This window comes from Pseudopipra pipra, chromosome 2, assembly GCF_036250125.1.
Source record: "Pseudopipra pipra isolate bDixPip1 chromosome 2, bDixPip1.hap1, whole genome shotgun sequence".
NCBI lineage: Eukaryota > Metazoa > Chordata > Aves > Passeriformes > Pipridae > Pseudopipra > Pseudopipra pipra.
The window spans coordinates 82411475-82432553 of NC_087550.1; the positions used below are offsets into that span (position 1 = coordinate 82411475).

A 21079-nucleotide genomic window follows, 5' to 3' on the forward strand; every position below is an offset into this window, starting at 1 on the left:
ACACTATATGATTAACTAAAATTTAGGTGTTTGTCTTCTTCAGTTATAAGGACATGAATTTGACTCCATTTTATATATTCAGATGTCCTGACATAGTCTGGAAAGCAAATTGGAAACTGGTATTTATAATTGTGATGGATTGTCTAAAGTAAAATTATAAGAATCTGTTCAAATTCATTTTAAAAAATGTAACATTTGATTTTTATATACATTTTAATACTTTAGTATTAAAAAGAAAAAAAGATGGAAGAAAGAAAGGATGAAGTATTCCCAGGTTTTTCCAACTCTGTGTAAATGTGTATGCCACTGACAGAATGGAGTAGGGGTTGGTTTTCAAAACTGAAAAAGACCCTAACTTTGGGGTATTATATATAGCCCTCAAAAATCACACTACCCACTGTGCGGACAACCATCCAGTCAATATTTTCTTATTGTAAGAATGTTAGTGAAATCCAAATAACAGTTTAATAAGTTAAATGTAAATTTATATTGGACTTTGAAAATTATTTACAATTATGCTGCTTATCTCACAAGCACATAAATATTTTATACACTTTGGATTATAAATATTAGCACAGAAGTATAATAAAACACAAAAATGTTATATTATTATAAAGATTCAAATTACACTCCAACACTTTGCTTATAAGCTTTCCTTGCATTGTGAATTACCTTCAAATTTTGAATATAAATATAAAATTATATTTTCAATTAATGTTTAGAACAGTGAAGTGTACATGTAGAATTCAAGAAATATTATATCCAAAGCTATACAGATTCTCTTTTACTCTCTTTATTTTTCAGTGGTTTACGTGCTAAACCATTTGGTTTACTCTTAGACAATTAAGTATACATACAGTATATCAATAATATATCACAGGAAAGAGATAATCCAGTATAGAGGGGCAACTTTATCTTATCTTTACTTAAGGTATTTTAAGCTAGTGAAACAATATTTAAATTCAGACTATTTTGCCGTAGTAACACTTAGAATAGATGGAGACCAAATGACCAATCTTACAATTTTCACTTTCCTAGTTAGTGTACGTGGTCTGTGTGGATTATGATTGACAGAAAATTCAATGTTGTTTTCAAAATGTTTTCCCAAGGTGTTAGTGGTGAGTCATACAGAGCTGCAGCATGTCACCACTATCTCTCATCTCGTATAAGCTGCTAAAGACTTTTGCAGAGCAGAATGAAAGGAAAGGAAGGCCCTTGTCTCCATAATGCTTCTTTGAAGTGAACAGCTACTGTTCATGTATTTTTGTAGCTGGGAGGAGTGATCTGAAGCAGTGCAGATCTCCTCAGCATCCTGTCTTTTCCAGCAAGGGTGGCTTGTGCCTCTTACTGTCAGATGAGATCTAAAGGGAGCACATTCAGTGATAGACACAGAATAGTTACACTGTTAGTAATAACAATTTTATTCTCTTTTTTTTCCAGATATTTATTGCAATAGGGCAGGAACATCACTCTTTGCCATATATTTGTAAAAATCAAACTGTATATATTTGTAAAAATCAAAGAGTCATGGAGTTTTTTCTGGAAAATGACTAAGCTCCTGATTTCCATGCTGAAATTGAGCATAACACTAAGCAGAGGAGTGGAGTCTCCACACAATAGAAAGCTCTCTCATCCTTCCTTTAAATATAGAAAATTTTCATTAGACAGAAGACTTAGATTAAAACCTGTCAGTCAGCCCATGAAGGGGCTGATGCCTGATATCTTTGGAGCAGAAAGTTGAGCTCCCCCTTTGTATTAGATAAATACTTGGAAATTATTTGCTAAGTTGATTTGTCTATCAGCTAATCAACCAATTAAGCAATGAATCCCTGCTCTTTTAAGTGAAGGATGCAAGTGTGTCAGCTGTGGAGCAGCTTGGGTGGTCTGAGGACAGTGACAGCTGTGTGAGAGGTGAGTGAGGCAAGCAGACACATAGCAGCCAGGTAAATAGGGAACTCAGTGAAACACTGACGTGTATAGAACAACTAAAGGAGTTTGAGAAGCACCGGAGTGTGAAGAAATAGCTATTTATACTGTATCAGGGGGATAGAGACCAGGAAGGAGATTTTCTTCTAATTTCAACACTCCAAACAGCTGTGCAATCTAATGGCCATCTAGTGAATATAGCTAGGCCTAACAACATGGATCTCATGCAGTTCATTGTACAACTCGAAATAAAGTATCTCCTTGGACAGTACAGCAAAAAATTATGTGTTGGACTTCTCTACTTCCATCTGGATCATAAGACACCTTGGTCCCCTTATGTCTAAATACCTCCTCCCGAGCATCAGGCTCTTCAGGATCGCAGAGTGAAGCTAGCCTCCTATGAAGGTGTTGTGTCACCTCCCTTAGTGGCTCTTAGGAGAAGTGTATTAACAGTGTTTGTGTTGCAGTTCTTAAGAGTGTGAATGGCTGTCTCCACTCACACGTTGTATGCAGCAGTGCAAGCTTGCTGCACTTCATCACATACTTTGTTATCTTACTAGCCCTCTTTTTCATGCTGTGAATAGAGGACTGTAAGTATATTTGTAACTAGGGAAACTTTCCTTCCTTTCTTTTTACTTTCTGAGTCACATCTTATATTAGATCTGTGTTATTCTTGGTGCTGTTTAGATAAGGAGTGAAAAACATGATTGCGATGGAGCTCCTCCCTTTAATTATTTTGCTAGTGGCACGATTTCTGACTGAAAAATACAGAGAACTGCTCACAGTATAAAAAACATTGGATTTCCTTTCTTTGAAGTCCCAGGGACTTAATAACCACTTGTCGTTTTCTTCTTTCTCCCTTTCTACCTAGAATTCCTCCCAACCAAGGGCTCCATCGATCCTCCATGAATTCTTCAATGGAAGAGTACCACACAGGGCCACGGTAAGGGTGAGGTAAAACACTGACAAATAACTGTACAAGTACTGGAGCCCTTTGGCTCAAGAGGCTGCAGGTTGTTTCAACCATAAGTGTAAGTTACCGGTGAATATGAGGGGAGGGAGGGAGAGAGATTGATGGAAGAGAAGGGGAAAAGACAGCAAGCTAGGAATCAAAGTGCCCAAAATTGCTCACTACAGTTCTTGGTATGGATACAAGCTTTCCATTTTTTTTCTAACTGCTGTTTCACAGGCCTTAAATGAGTGAAGTGTATACACATATGAAACGTATACACAATATTATGAAATATTTAAATATATACATATGAAATATATATATATATACATGCAGTTATATAGCTATGAATATGTATAGCTACATGTTCTCTTGAATTATTCTTACCAGTTTGCTTTTTTCTGCTTTAGTTTTTTCCTCGTTTGAGATGTAGTCAGAAGATCCAGGGAAGACAATTATTTAAAATAAATGAACTAGTAAAGTGGTACTTTATGCTTTCTTATGTCTGATAAAATAAGTTAATCCAAATCTTCTAGGAGTTTATAAGTTACTGAAAACATATGAACAGTAGCTGGTACACATTTTTATCCAGCTTGGAGCAGAAAAGGCTAGATTTGGGCTGATAAGAAAATGGATTTCCTTTCCCAGGAAAATTCAAAACTTGGCAGGGATGGAAGGGTGTTTGTTTGTTTTCTCTTCAATGTTTTGATGAACTCAAGACCTATCAATTTGAATTATTTTTTTTAGCTTATTTATCACATATGAAAATAATTAAAAGAAAACATTCTAATCCCCAAAGACCCTGATGTTTTTGTTACTTAGAGTCAAATCTTAACTCTGTAAATCAGAAAACAGAATGGACATGGACCATCTATTTCAAGACGGAGGAAAAAATAAAAAGTCTTAAATTCTGCTCTACTTAAAAGGGGAAAATGGTGCCCCTTCCAAGATGTAACTTGACAGAAAGTGCTACCAACTTGTCAGAAGATTTCTTAACAACAGTTTTCGTTTGATTGTTTGTTCGGTTTTATCAAAGCTCATACGTTTCCATGTAAATTTGTTTCTACTGAATTATCAGTTCTGAAAGGAAAGTGAAAAAAAAGAGGAAACTTCCAATCAGCATGGGCCTATGAGAAAGTAAATAAAATATAACTTGAAAGAGCATCTCACTGTTTTGGTGTCTAAATGAATCTCTTAGCCTTTTGAGACATACTTCTTAGTAAGCAAAAGGCTGTCACTAGTTAAAAGAAAAAGTAAACAAAAAGTTATTAAGAAAAACACAACTGGATTCTCATAGGGTACTTTTCCCCTAAACTAAAAGGTCTTTCGTTTGTGACTTGCATTAATTTTGATAGCAAATGAGAACACTTTCCAGAAAATGTAAATTAAACACAGCAACATTGCAAAAAATCCCCTAAAGAATTACATTTAAGGCACAGTTTGATATAATCAATACCAAAAATAAAACTCCTGCTAACTCTGACATTTTATGTTTTACTTTCTAACCACACTGCCTTTTTCTGCCTAAGCTTTTGAGCTCCCTTTCTTTGTTATAGATAAAAATATATGAATGGAATGAAGGATAATATGAGGAAAAAAACAGCCCCTATTAATATGAGCAGAGCTTACAAAAACTTTCAAATTTGATTGTTAGAAGTTAGGTTTCTAAAATCAAGATCAATTGCTTGAAGTGTTAAGCACTTGCAATCCCCCACTGGCTTCATTTTTAGAATTTGAATCACTTCTATCGACATAGTTAAATAAGGGTTTAGGAGCAAGGTTTTAAAGAAAGCACTACTGTTTTGCTCTTTTCTGGGTTCTTAATTTCCTCTTTTTCTCTCTTTGTGACTCTGTTCTTTTCCCGAACAGACACACACACACACACAAATATGCAATAATATTTACATACAAGGTTTAAAACTAAGTAACAGTTCCAGTATGATCCAGCACTTTGTCCAACACTGTGAATTTCATGTAGGATAGGTAGACCTAGCTATCATTAGAATGACGGTCAAATTAACAAAAGATAGAATAAGTATTATGCTAGATGGACAATAGAATAAAGCTTAATTATCATTGATATTAATTCCTAACACTGTTTCTTTCCTATCTATCTATTCTACTAAATGAATGATACAGTTTTTAACAATGTCTGTCTGCTCACTCTCTGAATGATGCAGAGGAAGTCACAGCTTAATCAGCAAGAGAGAATTCCTTAATAAAAATAGTGCAGTCTTTGTACTACAGTTTGCAAGACAGAGCCTGTAGGCTGCCATTTTATGCCTGCTGTCTGCACAAAAATTAGCAACACCACAGAATAAAAACTAGTGTGAAAATCCAGTTTCTTTTGAGTACCGGCTGTTTAAAGTACATTACTGATAGATAGTAGATAAGAATGGTTATAAAGATAAAAAAAGCAAAAGAGTGAGGTTTAGTTTACAGATTAAAGTTACAAGAAAAAATTGTGCCTTGGACATAATATGTAACCAAAGCTTGCTTATGTTCGCCTACCCTTCACTGAAAAGAAGCCATTCAGGGAAGTTCAAGCATTTTCTGCTGAACACTCACCTAATTTAATTCAGTAGAAAAACTCCAATTAACCTCAGGGCAACCTCATCTGACCTTTTGGCTGGCCACTATGCTGAGCTTGTTTGTTTATTAATCTGGCAGATTTAAGATATTTCTGAGTCCATTATATTAAGATAATTGTAATAGTCACTTATATTAGAGAAAGACAATTATACCTTATTTGATGGATGTCCCCATCCTTTCAGGCATTAGTAAGGAAGATTAAGCTGCTTCCTGTACAGCTATTTGCATGGCTACCTGAGCACGGTACTTCTATTGTGTGCATATTACACTTAAGCTGTTCATTACTTTTCCTAAGTACAAATTCATTTAAAATACACCTATCAATATCAATAAATGAAAGGAAGCAGATGTTTGACGTGTCTCTCATTGCACTGACAAGCACAACACAGTGCTCAGACCCCTACTGCTTTCTCTAGGAGCCCAGCTTTTGGGTGTCAATAAACATGGTTTGATGGAAGACCATACAAAAGACTGGCATGGCCTTTGGCCTTTTCCTAACATGGTGCTTTTGGAAGGCTTTGTCTGACATAAGCCATTGTACAACAGCTTCTTGAGTTAACTGGCATAAGTCTAATTTCCCTGACATCAGTACAGACTTCAGATAAATCTCTTGCAGTTAGGATAAATGAAATAGAATATTATTAAGAAGAGGGTTTGGGATTTGGGTGCTTTTTTGTTTGTTTATCTATGTAGAGATATACATATCAAAACAAGGCATCTCAAACAGATTCACATTATACCATAAGTTACCAACTAGAAATAGATTTGGAAGTTCTTTCTATAGATAGATGCACTTAGAGAGACTTGTTTTAAAAATAGTAATTCCTAAGCATATATTTCTTAAATGTATATTCTGAAAAAAAGATATTTCCTAAATACTGCCTCCATAATACTTCCTGAATTGTAATAGCATACTGCTTTTTTCTCCTTCTCTCCCTTACTTAGTAAATAAATGCAACCATGCTGTGTCAGGCCAAGGATCATCTAACTCAATGTTTTCACTAGCAATGGCTATGAGCAAATACCTAAGATGAAATATGAATGAAACAGGCATATATGATACTTCCAGAATTCTCTCAGCCTCCAAACATTTTCAGTTCAATGAATTTGCTGAACTGCCTCTGGTTTCTATATAATTAGTAACTTTAAATGACTTTCTCTTCCTCAAACTTTTTCATCTCAAGTCTATATAAGCTTTTACTTTCAAGGACATCATCTGACAACGCATTTCACAAGTCTCCAGTTTCTTCTTCTTTTTGAGTCCAGGGACTGCTAACTTCATCAAAAGTTAATTCTTCTTCTTTTTTTTTTGAAAGAGTGAAAGAAATAACCTACCTTCTCCTTAATGTTCATGATCTTGTAACTTCTTTTGTATTTCCCCTAAGTCATTTCTTTTCTGGGCTTGATAACCACTAGTTTGTTTATTCATTTCTCATATGAATACAAGTCTATATATAAGATAACTTTTCCTCCTTTTTTTTAAATTTCCCTCCAACTCTTTTCTGTAAGTCTTCCTGTTCAATTCCTCTCTTCCTACAATGACTCATGTTTCCATAAACCTCATATTACACTTTCACTCCATATCTTTTCAGCTACCGTTCTAAATAAAACATACATTTCCCTGCTCTAGTTTTTGTTCACCTCTTTCTTTTCACAAGGACTCCCACTTTTCAGATTTTCTACCATTACACTGCTGCCACACCCCTTCATCACATATTCATCCCACACTCCTACAAGCTGCCAGTGCATTTCTTCCTACCTGCTGCTTCTAACATTTCTCCACCGTCCAGGGAAGGAGGGATAGGGAATGGAAAGCTCTGTGAAACTCAGAAACTTCTCAATTGGAGCTGTAGGAGCTGCATCTGCTGATACTTCTTCCTGCCATAAATTTGAAAAGAATGCAGCTAGGATAAAAACATAAATGGCAGGATTAATTTCACCAGAAACTGGCCTTCCATACAGACATCTACTACACAGAAGTAGTTATCTGGACTGGTTTTTTATAACCACTGCAGGGAAAATATAGGTAGTCTACATAAACATCTCTCTTGTAGACAGTTTTCTGTAAGATATATCCCACAGCACATTAAAGGAAACAGATCCTAATTGCCCCCAGTTTCTCTATCACATCAGAAAAATTTAAAGGTGCTACAACAGACAAAATTAAAACTTTTTCTTACCTTGCTCTGGTAGGTTTCTGCACATAAGAAATAGCTTGTGTTTCAGTGTCTGGGTTTCCTTCCTTGTCAGCCCTGACTGTACACATGCTATGTACAGTCTATGTACATAGTCTATGACAAGCAATTTCCATCTTCTTGCATGCTTGCCTTGGTAGTTATTAGTTTCTGTTATTAGAAACAGCAGGAGCAATAAAAAAAAAAGCCATGAGTTTTTCCAGTTGAGGAAGTACGGAACTTGCACAGAGATTATCACAATTATTTATCACGAGAGTAAAATTTGCTTTGTTATCCAGTGACAACTTTTCTCTTTGCTTCCATGATCTCTCATCACTAATTAATCACCCTTGAAATTTTCAGTTATTTATTTCCCAGATGACACATAAGAAAATATTAAGGAGTTTCTAAAGAATTATACTGAAATTATGTTTTACTGTTTTATCATTTGTTTGATTTTTGGTTTTGGTTTTGTTTTTTATTATATTATTAGAAGAGTGGCTTTGTGCTTTGAGAGTTCAGAATCCTTTAAGTAAGTAGTAGAAGTAGGTAGACTAAGACAGGTAATTCTCTAAGTGGGCTGAAATAACACTTTATCTCCTATAACATTAACATAATTAGTGGGTAATTGTGATGTTTCTTTCTACTGAAGCAAATGAAGCAATGGTTCAAGTAGAACAGAGAAAGCAATTCCGCAGTTCAAAGGATGTTGCTGTGTATTTCTGTAGTAAAAATTCATTATCCGTTCTTGTTAAAATGTTATTGTTTCATTAGCAGAAAAACCTTGAAGTGTACAAATAATGATGCTTTTGAAATATGCATGCTCAAAAACAGTTGTAATTAACTGGAACATGCAATCTGTCCAGTTATACGATTATTGCTGAATATCTAGCTAATATTATGTACGCTGTTACAAATAATTCAACAGGCATTAATTTTAGGAATTTAAATTCATATTTTTTAGGAATGTGACTATATGGTAATGGTGTTAAGATAGCTATGGGAATCTTAACTGATGAAGGGCTTTGCATGCCCTAAGATTTTTTATGTTTTCTAACATTATCAGTTGATCTATTAAAAAATATTCTCTTTCCCCTAAGACCTTCTCCTTATGACTGTCCCTAATATGCTGAACTTCAAAAAGAGATTTTAGCTTATGCTGTCTAAATTCACAGTAACATAATACCAAGGAGGTACATGATCCACCTGAGAGAAGAGTATATTGCTGAAATATAAAATTAGAATATTTCCCTCCAGTTATAGATGTTTAGAATTTTGCAGTAGTCCTTTCCCAGAACTAAAAGGCGGTCATGATAGCTGTTGACATTTTCTGCCTCTCAAAAAAAAAAAAAAAAAAAAAAAAAAAAAAAAAAGAAAAAAAGAAAAAAACAAAAGAAACCAACTTAAAAAGCAGTGTCTACCTTTTGGAAAACTCCACAGCTATGAATTTCTTCTACTCAGTAATCACTGACAGCTCTGCTGAGATGCTGGAAGGAAAACTGTGTCCTGTGCCCACATCAAGATATAACTGAGGTACTACTCTGTGTGGGAATGAAGGTGGAGAGAAAGAAAACAGAAATGTCAGTGAAGAGATAAGGTGGAAAAGCCCTGCTGAGAAGCATGCTATGACAAACAAATGGAGGCAGACTGTGGAAAAAAAGGAACAGAAAAGCATACACCCTGTATTGTTCAGTGGAACTACATTTCAGAAAGTCACAAAGCTATAACTGCTTTCTCACCTAACAAAAACTATTTCTGAAAGGCTAAGTAACTTATTTTCTCTGACCTATCTTCTCTGTCCAGAAGACTACCACAGGATACTTAAATTGAAGCTAAGTCAGATAACAAAAAATTCAGCCCACAACCAATTGAAATGAATGCATAAATCCAAGTTTATCACACCTCATTACTACTGTAACTTATATATTTGTCTCCATAGTTCTTTCTTCTTGTATTTTTTCTGTTGTACTATGTGGATTTTATGCTCCTCATCCAGGAACTGGATTTTTAAAAATCTAAATCACCTAAAGTGTTTTGGCTTTCTCATGTTTCCAATGTCTATAATGCAAAAGTCTTAAAGGCTTTTAGTTTTCAAACTGCAGATTCACAGTGAATATTCACGCACTTAAGCAAATTGTCTTAGTACCTTTCATAGTCAGTGGAGAGAAACAGAAATCTCTAATGTACCGACCACTAGACCTTTTTAGAGTTGTATGCAAAGGTGAGATTATTACACTGCATTTAATTAAAGGAAACATAGCTGATTAGCCTTGCATGTAGACATCTACAGAAATCAAAAATTAGGTAGTATAAACCTACATCTTATGCTTTACCATACAAGAAGAATACAAATATGCTACAGCCTCATGTGACAGAGAGCAGGCAACAGCATTAGGGGGCAGTCAGGAATATCCCTTTTGTTGGGACTGCTTTGAAGGCAGTGCCACTCCTCCTGGCCACAGATAATAAGGTCTGCATAATCACGTGCTGTAGCTGGAGAGTAAGTCACACACAGGAGATCCACTTGCCCACAGACATCTAGAAACTATCTTAACCATCAGTCCAACCCAAACTCTTTGGATGGCATGTAAACTTAAAACTGATGAAACCTCTTTCTTTAAGTCAGTTAATGTATTTCTCTTAAATTCACTCTTTACAGATTTTCGTTTCATTCCCTTTTTTTCTCACACATTTATGCCTTTCACTGATTGATGTTTCACTGCTCTCATTATACCAATGTTCTGAGGTTGGCAACAATAAGAATAAACTCTCACTATCACAATAGGAAATATATGTCAGTAAAGTATGGTAGTTAATTGCTGTTTGAAATCTCAAACATCTGCTTTCTTCTAATTGTTTTACAATACCATATGGGAACAGAAACCATGGGGTGGAAATTACTTATCCAAAATGGCAGGTGAAGTTGCAGAATAGGGAGGCATGTAAAATACTTTTATTTTAAATGGAGGTAGGTCACTGTCATGAAATCAGACAGAAAAAAGCTTTTAGGATCAAATACCACAACTGGCTATGCATTCATGGCCCTAAGGACCCGCATAGGCTGAACTGTGGGAACAGTGTCTGTGGTCTTGTAATGCTCTAATACACCAGTTTTACACACATACAAAAAACAACCAAAGCAAACAATTTGCAACATTGCATAGCTATGAAACATTTCTAAGACAAAAGAGGTTGAAAGATAAGACTTCAGGGATGTGCAAATACCAGCAATAAATTGCTAAAATAGCTACCGTTAGACTGACCGTGGATTAAGAATAGCTTCCATTCTGTTAGGAGCATCGGAACCATTTAATGCTGGATAGATTCAAGAAGCTTTCTATTTAGATGAAGCCTTTGCAAGGTACGTCAGAGCTTCTTACTGCCCTTAGTAATTTTCCTAAACAAATAACTGTAAATGTAATCTACCAGTACCTATTATAAGCTTTGTCTATATCATCAAACCATAGAGGAAAATATGGGCAGCAGGAATCCAGAATGGAGTATCTATTACACATATCTGGTGGAACCATTTTTCAAGAAAAAGGAGGAATATATACTTTTAAATATACATTTAAGTAATGCAGTTCGTTTATGACGCCTATTTTTTATTAAATCAAGCAACCCTAGAAGCATAGTTCTGATTTTAAGTATCTTTTTTACTTGATCCTGTGTAATAGAAATATGTTAAAGCATATGTAACTGCATACGTGTCTTTAAAACTTGTCTATGCCAAATTTGCAAGCACTGACTTTGAGACGTATAATAATAATCTAAATTTTTCTACTTTTACTGCACTTCTAAGGCAGGTCCAATAAGAATTCTCATTGTTGGGTGGACATCCAGCCACAAATCACAAAATCTGCTTGGAATAACGAGCTCGTAATGCCATACATCAATACACATTCATCCCTTTTGAGAACTTGGTGTGTAGGTTAAGTAAGGAGAGTACTTGGGGGCCAGGGGGAATGGTTGTCTTATAAAAGTGGTTTGCTTTGGACACTAGAGACTGTTCTCTTATATACCTGGAGTAACACTAAGTCACTACATACTCGTGACTTTGTAAGATGGCAAGGACACTGCCAGTCAGTAGCAGTTAATATTCTCACTTGGAAGGACTATACTACAATTTTTCATTAAAAATAATAAGAAAAAGTAGCAGCTGAACAGACTTACCATGCTGTGTCTCAATTGTAGAAGTGAGGAGTAAGATGAATAAAGTTAAATTGAACTTTGACTGCCACAAACGACAACATAATGTTATCTAATAGTAATCACCTAATCTTGTCTATTTTTGGACTGCCTAATTGTTTCAAGTTTTATTACAAACTGAATAAAGTTGATTTCTGTTAGGTCAAATGAACCTTGAATGAACCTCCGCAGGTTAGAATCTCACCCTGTACATCCAGATGATCCTGCCATATCTGCTAGAGCCACAGAAGGGAAAAAATTTCATCTGAAAGCATTAACTGTGTGAAGTCCAGTAGTCAGCCTAATGGAACTGAAGGGGCGGAAGGAGTTTGTTAGGAGCAATATGTAATAACTCTATTTAACGAAAGTACACGGTAGATTTCAGCCTTTGTTTAAGAAAAAAAAGTAGAAAATAAAAAAAAAGCAAAAGAAACAAACATTACTTTTTGGTCGAATAAAAGCAAATATTCAAAATGCTCTGACTTTAGACTAGTTCTATAAAAAACAAGTACCCCACAGCAGTTACTCTTTACTATTGTGATTATTAAAATGCCTAGTTCTCTGCAAGGGAAGGAGAAAGCAGACAACAATTTCTTGCACAGATGGAAAGAGCCATTGGACACAGATTGGTATTACTTTTCTTGTTTATATTATATCTAATCTGAGACAGCTCTTCCAGCTTCTTCAATGGAAGAAGACAAATCAACCTCTGAAAAGATCTATATCTTCCCATTTACTGTATGAGGTACCTCTTCAGTTAGCTCAGATTTGACACATAAACATTTCAGATGCCTAAAGTCAGAAGATTTCATTGATCTGTGGGTTGACCTGTTGGTCTTTGCTTTCCATAGTCAGCTGGGTATCTGGGCTACTAACACATAAATTGGCATCATATGCCAGAGCCTTGGGGAAGAGGGATTGGTAATGGGAACAGCTCACAGTGAGAAAGATATATGGGAACTGGCAGGGAGAAGTAGGATTATTTTTAAAAAAGAAACAGCAGGAGTAAAGCAAAAAGAAACTTTTAGAAAAGCAGAATGTTTAGTGTGTTAGAAATAGATATGGCAGCAACAAGGAGGCAAAGCTGTGCATCAAGTCTTCCCTCAGCACATCAAGTGTATGCTGAGAAATGCTAATGTGCAAAAGTCATATTCCTCCAGCTTTCTAGTAAAGAGTTCTATATGGTCATTTTTTATTATTTTGATCGCTTCCTGGGTCCCTTGGTTGTATTTTAATTACAAATTCCATGAGAACTGGAGAGAGTTTCCTCTCTGTAACCACTGATTAAAGAGCTCAGAATTTGCCTTGCAACATCATAGCAATATTGTCCTCTTGTAAGGAAAGGAGTTCCCGTTCAATAAAAAAAAAGAACTTTTTCAACTCTTTTCAGATACTTCTTGCTTTCATTTATAAAGTTACTTTCATGCAAGGAGCTGAGTGGATAATAAATATTTTACATGAATGCTCCAAACAAGGAAGATGAGACAAACATGGGATAAATGACTTTTCTGAACTCATTAGTGACAAAGAGGTAAGCCTTTAGGCTTTATCCTCCTCTGTCAGAAATAATACAGCTTTCACTGCAGAGAGAGAATCCTCTCTCCTCAGAGAGGATTTCTAGAAAAGCCAGAATCAGCTATACAAATCATGATAGGACATGATAAACATATAATAGTAGACGTGAGCTGTAGTTCAGCCATAGCATTATAACAGCAACCAGAAATGTATAAAATTTAATTCAAATCCAGGGCAGAATTAGATCATGTCCCATTTTTTTCCCATTTCCCTTGCAATTACACTTTTTACACTACAGAAATACGAAGGTCTCTGAATTCTCCAAAGAACCTCTCAAGCTTGAGGCATGAATCCACAAAGGTCTTCCTTCTGCTCTCCCTACTTTCTTGATGTTCTGGTAGAATATCTTGGCCAGGACTGTTCTTGAGCCACTATGCAAAACTGAAATACCCGCACATGATACTTCAGATTTTCTGATGTCATATTTATTGACATCAGAGAAGGATCAGTAACAAAAGATGAGTTCTAGGAAAACTGGAATTGTTTCAAAATATCTTTTCTTTTTAAAAAAAGAAAGATCATGGTCACAATCCATGGCAGTGCTAATGACAATAGTGGCAGGGCTGGCAGCAATAATTTAGGCAGGTGGAGGATTAGCACTGCTGGAAGGTGAAAGTGATCTTGGCGGATGGAGATTTGGTGAGACCACATACCTTGGATACAATTCTACATGATGGCTGTGGCCAGTCAATGTGTGACAAATTGATCATTATCAGTGATACTGGCAGCTCCAAAGTGCACAGCACACACAACCTGTTGAAACAATGTCTCTAAGTGTGACACAAGGCCCTGAGCATATGCCGAATAAACTATGTGGCCATTTAGGAGTGCTTTTTTTTTTTTCATTGTCTCCTGCTATGTATTTTATACCTATTATAACACCAAAACCCTCTTCTTTCACAGACAGTCCTCTTGAGATTTTGAAAGAAGAGTTCAGCAGATTAATAAAATGTAATAAAACAAGAAGTTTATGTGACACCAGTCCACAGTGTGAGGTTTCCTACACATTGGTAGCACTAGTACTTACTCATCGCCATTACATAATATGTTCAGTTATATCAATTACAGAGTGGCTAGCAAAAAAATCTAACTCACCCCAAATTCCTCCAGAGTGACTACAAGTTGCATTTTTAACTATTATTAGGTCTAAAATACAGATGGAGTGTGCAATGAAAATGAACCAAATTTTATGGCGCATCAAGGCACTACCTAGGAGGAAAGACCTGGACTTCCGGGGCTTTCCCCCGTGACTGTTTGCATATTTCATATCTCTTAAGTTAAAACACATTGTCAAGAATAGAATTTTGAAATGGTCTTATATTCTGCTGAAGTCCTATCTACAATGCTAAGCTGCATTGCTGCTTTTAATCTGCTGCTTTTAATACACAATCACTACAGTGTATAGAAGGCCAGGTTGGATAGGGCCCTGGGCAACCTGATCTAGCAGGTAACATATCTGCCCATGGCAGAGGGATTGGAACAAAATGATTTTAAGGTCCCTTCCCACTCAGACCTTTCCATAATTCTCTGTTAATAATTCTTGACTTATTGGAATAACACACAAAGCATGTAATTTTTGTCCTACTGGTCTGGTGTTTGATATCTCCTTGGCAGTTGCTACAGATCAGAAAATAAAAAAAAAAAAAAAAAGTTTGCCTTTTCTCATTTAGTCAGGCTTTTAAGACCTCCTAAGATACAGATCCAACTTCAACTGAAGTGCTATTCTGACCTGGGGTGGAGAATCATGTCAGACTTTCCCCATCTTTTCTGCCATAAAAGAAAATATGACTACTTCCATCTTGCATTCCTTCACAACTACAAAACAAGCATTAACAATATGAACTGATTTAGTGGTGGTATTGTGGTTGGACACTTGTACCATCAAAATATTACAGTATTTTAAAATATCAGTTATATAGGAGTAGTTTTTTAGGAGTCTCAGACTTAATATGTTGATTTAAATATGGCTGAATTAGGGTCAAAACTGCTTTAAGGGAGTTTTTTAGTATCACATTTGCTCACTTCATAAATATAACATAATACAAAAAGACTTTAGAGAAAAAAATGTGAATGACATAAAAAGGAGTAATTTAATATCATGTTAACTCCTTCTATATGATACCAGTTAATACTGCATCATGACAAAAACATGGTGTAAAGTATTCCCATATGATTTTATAACCATTAATACAAGAATTCCATATTTTATAACATCAACAAAACAGATGAACCTCATCTACTCAAACTATGGAACAGTGAAAAGAACAAATGTCTTGTGAAGAGTGGAAATAAGAACAATGTGTCTGAGTTTAAACAGTGGAAATAAGTTGTGGACATTGTGCATGAAATAATTATTTCTGCAATGAGGCTCTGCTGTTCCTGCATTTGGTCTATATGCATGTAAGGGCACACAATCCAGGCATTTCAGAAAAAAATTTCCAATTTATTTGACATGTAGAGAAAGTCAGATTTGAACACAAAGAATCCTTTTTAAAAAAACCCTTTTGAAAATGGAGGATTTATTAGGAGAATAAAAGAGAGAAACATATTTCACTTAAAATATATAGTGTTTCCAGTCTGAAAGTATTCTGCCTGTGAACCTCAGATGGCTTTTCCTAAAGAGTGTGATGTCTGAAACAGAGTCAAGGGTTTACCAAATCTTTTGAGGACAAATAATCGTGCCAATATACCAAATATTCTCCACATGTCAATGATTTTTTTTCCCACATGAATATCTAACTAAAGTTGGCATTTGAACAGAAAGACAAAAAGCTACTCAGCATATGTTGGGATGGAAATGAAAATAAATAAGCCCATACTAAATAAGAGCACAAGTAGCCAAATGCAAACATGCTTGTACCAAAGGCAGAAATCAAGACCCTGATAAAAGCACCAGGAATACTGCAGGCATATTCAGAGATCCAGAGCTCACATTGTGATCCAGAGCCTGTTCTTTTTTTAAACCTCAATCAAGGTTTAACTAAAGTTCAAAGAAAAATTAGTTAAGGGGGCTGAATGTAACCACAAAAAAAGAGGAAATATATCTCTCTAATTAGCTAAAATTCGAAGCTAATGACACTAATTTGATGACATCTAAAATTTTGGAATCTTTTATCGGTTTATGTGACATTCTCTTTGACACACCTTATTCTGTGTCTTGCCCTGAGATTTGGATCAAATGTCTCAATCTTTATCAAAACAAATGGACTCAGGTACCTAAAACAGGACACTGATAAACTGCTATTAGTTTTCCACTCTCATTCCTTTCTGCACTACATCTTGTGAGTTGTCTCAAGATATATGCTACAAAGCACTGCACTGTTTGATTTTAGAGTTTCACAGTTCTCTCCAGCCCTGTTTCTACCCTTTTGAGTCAGCCTGAAGCTCCTGTCACAAGTTGATCAAGATAGTAGGTATTCCTCTCCCTAAATTTCCTGTAAGCTGTCAGCCTAAATGAGAAATTCCCGGACTAAATCCAACACAAACATATAGGAACTAACTTTGCAAAATGAATCCAATTTCTGAGGCTAATTTACTTATGAAGCAAGGCCTGAGAAGCCTCTTACCCTATACTTACAAACCCTACTAAGAAAATCTAATATTTAGTACCCTCTCTATCATATGTTCATTTTACATCAAACGGCCTTTGGATGAAAGAGGGAAACAATTTACGGTGCAGTCACCAGAGTCTGTTGTGCAGCAGACTGATATTTTTCTTGTTCTTCTTTCACTTAAACAGCACACATTCAACATGAAATTTTGATAGGGTGTCCTTCTTGATGGCTGTCCAGGTATTTTAACCTACACTGGTGATGAGGGCACTCAGATAGGGTTGGGAGGACAGGTACAGATTTCTGGATGACCACATCACATAACATAACAATCACACTCCTTGATTCTGTGAAGATTAAGTGGATCTCCTTGAAGCTCTGGGTTACAAGTCACTGAAAGTTATTGAATGTTTAAAAATTATCTCTGGATCAGTAAGTCTCTGAGACAGAAATATTTGGATGCTTGTACAGAATAGACTGAAAATATCACTGTTTGATTGATTCTTGTGCTTTCCCCTAAGTTAACTTTTGGTCAGCATCAGATGCAGAATATAATGTCAGTTGGATGATTTGTTTGGTCTTTCCAGTAGTATGATACAACGTAGGCAAAAGCGACAACAGAGTTCTCCCACAAAATAATTCATGGGTCGAAGACAACAGACTGCTCATTCTTGTGCTCTCTGACTGGGGCTGGATTGTCTTTAAGCTCTCATAAAAGTCGTGTTGTGTTTGCCCCATTACCTCTTGTAGCCATGGTCAGTAGCTGGAGATGTACCCAGGTTTATCATGGTACTGCTCTTGGGCAGCTTGCAAAGCGTAGTCATCCCTGCACTGGCTCAAATATACAGCTGGTGGCAGCACTACCATCAAACATTCATTAACAGGAGAGCTCCAATTATTCCTTGAAAAGCATAAATGGAGTTGTGTAACATGGAAGGAAGGATAGTAGGGCATAAGCTTCAGACATGTTTGCCTTACACTAACTTCAGTTGTGGTTCAAACTGCACATAGCTTCACCAAGACTGCTAAGATGCCCTTATGGATGTTAGAGGCGTTGGCATCAAGCACACTTTGCTCTGAATTCCACCTGAGTGCCTAACAGACACAGGTGGGTATTTTGACACCCTAAATTTAGGTACTAGTGTTCTTTGTGATAATACATCTTTTTGCAAAACTGAGACCTGCAAGTCAAGATTTCAGTAACACTTCTTCCCCTGAGTTCATCAGGCACTCTGCAAAATTAAAGGGCTTAAAAGGCAACAATCCAGGATAAATAGGCAGTCTCACAGTGAAGGCTTGCATGAACAGGACCTTACTAGAACACACTGAATTAGTGGTGATATAGTACCGAATTCACTTTGGTTTGACGAACACACAGCTAACCAGCCTTAATAAGGAGCTCTGCTATACTGAATCTGGATTTCTCTACACTCTGTTCTCCTGTTCCCAAGGACCATGTCAATTGCATTTTGGTGACTTGAATGGCAGAGACATAATTTCTAGAAAACCATTCATATTATAAAGAAGCAAAATAATCTCATTCTGAAACGTACCTTTCATATAGGCACACAGAAGAACAGGACGTGAATACATGTATTTCAGGGATATTTAGATAGAAACCTAAGTTTTGACACAGTTCAAATTAAAATAGGATTAATGCTTGAAGAAACATTACCCTCCAAATCACTACCTGGAGTTGATGAGTGCATGGACTGGAACTGACAGGTTTCAGAGCTTTTTTTTTATTATTACTAATATAATTATTTACTGTCTACAACAGTCTTTCAGAAAAAGAAAGAACTTTGTTCACTCCCCTTCATCATTTCAGAGTTTCAAACTCAAGGATATCTCTCTCTCTAACTGCCAGGTTATATTCCCCAACAGAATATTAATTTCCTTTTTCTTCTTTCTGAAACCAAAGTGAGCAAAATTTGTGGGCTTACCAAAAGAACACGTATCTGGAGGTCAGCAGATTGTTAGGAGGTTTGCTTCCTCACAGCTATAAGGGAGCAAAGATAACCAAAGATCTCTTGGTTAGAGTCCTAGACCAGCCAAGATATTTTCTATTAACCAGCACTAAAATAAATAAATAAATAAATAAATATTACGATAATAATGATAGTGACCACAAAAACCACCAAACGAACAAACAAACAAACCCAAAAAGAAACCAAGAAGTCTATAAAACAGGGACTAGTATTCCTAAACAATGAGAAGCTTTCAAGGGACTGTAAAGGAGACTTAACATTCAGATGGGTGCACTACTTGACAGCAGCTCATTTATTAGTTTTTTGTATCACCGTTTCAGCTTAAAGCATGTATATTCTCCCCAAGTCCTTCCTTTTGGAAGACAAGTCCTTTACTTCTTCAACACTACTTTTACTATGTCTTGTGTTGCAGTTAACTAAACTAAATATGTTGCAGTTGAGAAAACATCTTTCAAATATTGTCAGCAGCAATCCAAATTATATCAGCCTGCTTCATTAAGAAGCTTCAAATACACTGGAGTGGAACCTAAAACATGTTAGTGCAATTTGAGGGGCTCTGTGTGTAGCATTTGTCCTTTTGAAGATATCACCTTTCTTTGAATGTAAAAGCATGACCGTGGTATTCCCCACTTTACACCCCCAAATAGGTGTGACTTTTTCTCTTTGCTTGCCTTGGGACATATTGCTAAGTTCCTTATCCAAATACTTGTCAATTTTTGCAGCCTTTGAGAGGCTCATCCAGTTCTGAATTAACCTCCAGTTCCCACAGCAATGGAAGACTTTTTCCTCAGAAGCTTTACACTTCTATTTCTCAAGATCCTTTAATCTCCATGCTTCCCTTCCTAGCCCCAAACCCTGGCAGCCAGCTCTAATTGTCTTAACCGAATACAAGTGAATTTCCCACTTCCCACTACACTATAACTGAGCTTTGTGCTATAACTGGTTGCATACATCTGGATTTTTGATTCGGCTTTCCCACAGTAAAGAAAATTCTTGCCAGTCAGGTCAAACTAGTTGATGAGTGAACATCTTGACTAAACATACCTGACCTGATGCTAACTTTCAGAAAAAAAAAAAACCAACACTTTTCTTCTCGTTCTCAGAAACCTCAATAAAGTGTAGATTTTTTACTTAAAGTGATAATTAAATGTATGAGTTAACTTCATCAATCTTGTATTCATCTTTTACAGTCTTCTAGTACATTATGAAGAAAGTAACAATAAAAGTTTTCACACTAGAAAGAAATACTAATTTAATATGTCTTCTACACAAATAAACAAATATTAGGGCTTGTTAAAATAGACACTTGGCCTTTTAGCTGTGATGTTTACTAAAGAAAAAATATAATACAACACTGAATTCAGGATATGGTGCCAAGGGTTTTGTATAGCCTTAATTTTGTTTCTTCTTTTTTAGCATGTTTGTGAATTGCTTTAGACAAACATATAGTCCCAGTAGGCTTCGGAGCTATATATATTTAAAAAATAATATAAAACTACATTAATATATATAGTTTGACTATTATAAAGAAGAATTCTCTGTATAAGATGGGGAAAAGATTTTTCTGACTGAGTCTAGTAATAAAACTATACATATAGTAATATCCATATTTTTCACATAGACAACATTAGATCTGTTAGCCAAACCAATTTTTAAAGAGAAAGACAAAAACATGTTCTTCAATTTGTTGTATGCTACATTTAAGCTATTTTTTGTTACTGATAATGTGTAAATTTTGAATAATATATATAAATCAGATATTTATGACTAACCAGTAGTCTTTTTCCAGCATTTCACTATTCATCTGGGGACTGAGGGATTTCTTTCCAAGACAACCATTACACAAGCATTCTGTTTTTTCAACTTGAAGTACAATATACTGTTTTGCTTTCATAAGACAAGTTAACACACTCCTGAAAAAAAAATAAAGCACATGATATAACAAGCTTCAATATTTCCTCTTGGGAAATAAAATATTTCATTTTGTAATGATTAGAATAACAAGCAGACAGTTGGCTGATGGTACAAATGTACCATTTTCCGTTGTTCATATCAGAGTTCTCATTTAGTGTGAGTTTTAATATCATTTAAACATTAAAGTGTTACAGATCCCAAGGTCAGAGGGTCCATGAG

General features: G+C 35.7%; 1 long non-coding RNA gene across 1 annotated transcript; it reads right to left on the bottom strand.

Annotated features, from left to right (window-relative positions):
• Nucleotides 1-496: 496 nt before the first annotated feature.
• Nucleotides 497-20854, bottom strand: LOC135409939 (uncharacterized). Its single transcript, XR_010428433.1, has 6 exons — nt 20719-20854; nt 18902-18957; nt 9066-9185; nt 7651-7815; nt 7230-7374; nt 497-1361 (listed from the first exon to the last, which is right to left on the bottom strand). It is a non-coding gene; the product is annotated as an uncharacterized LOC135409939 (long non-coding RNA).
• Between the last annotated feature and the right edge of the window lie 225 nt (nt 20855-21079).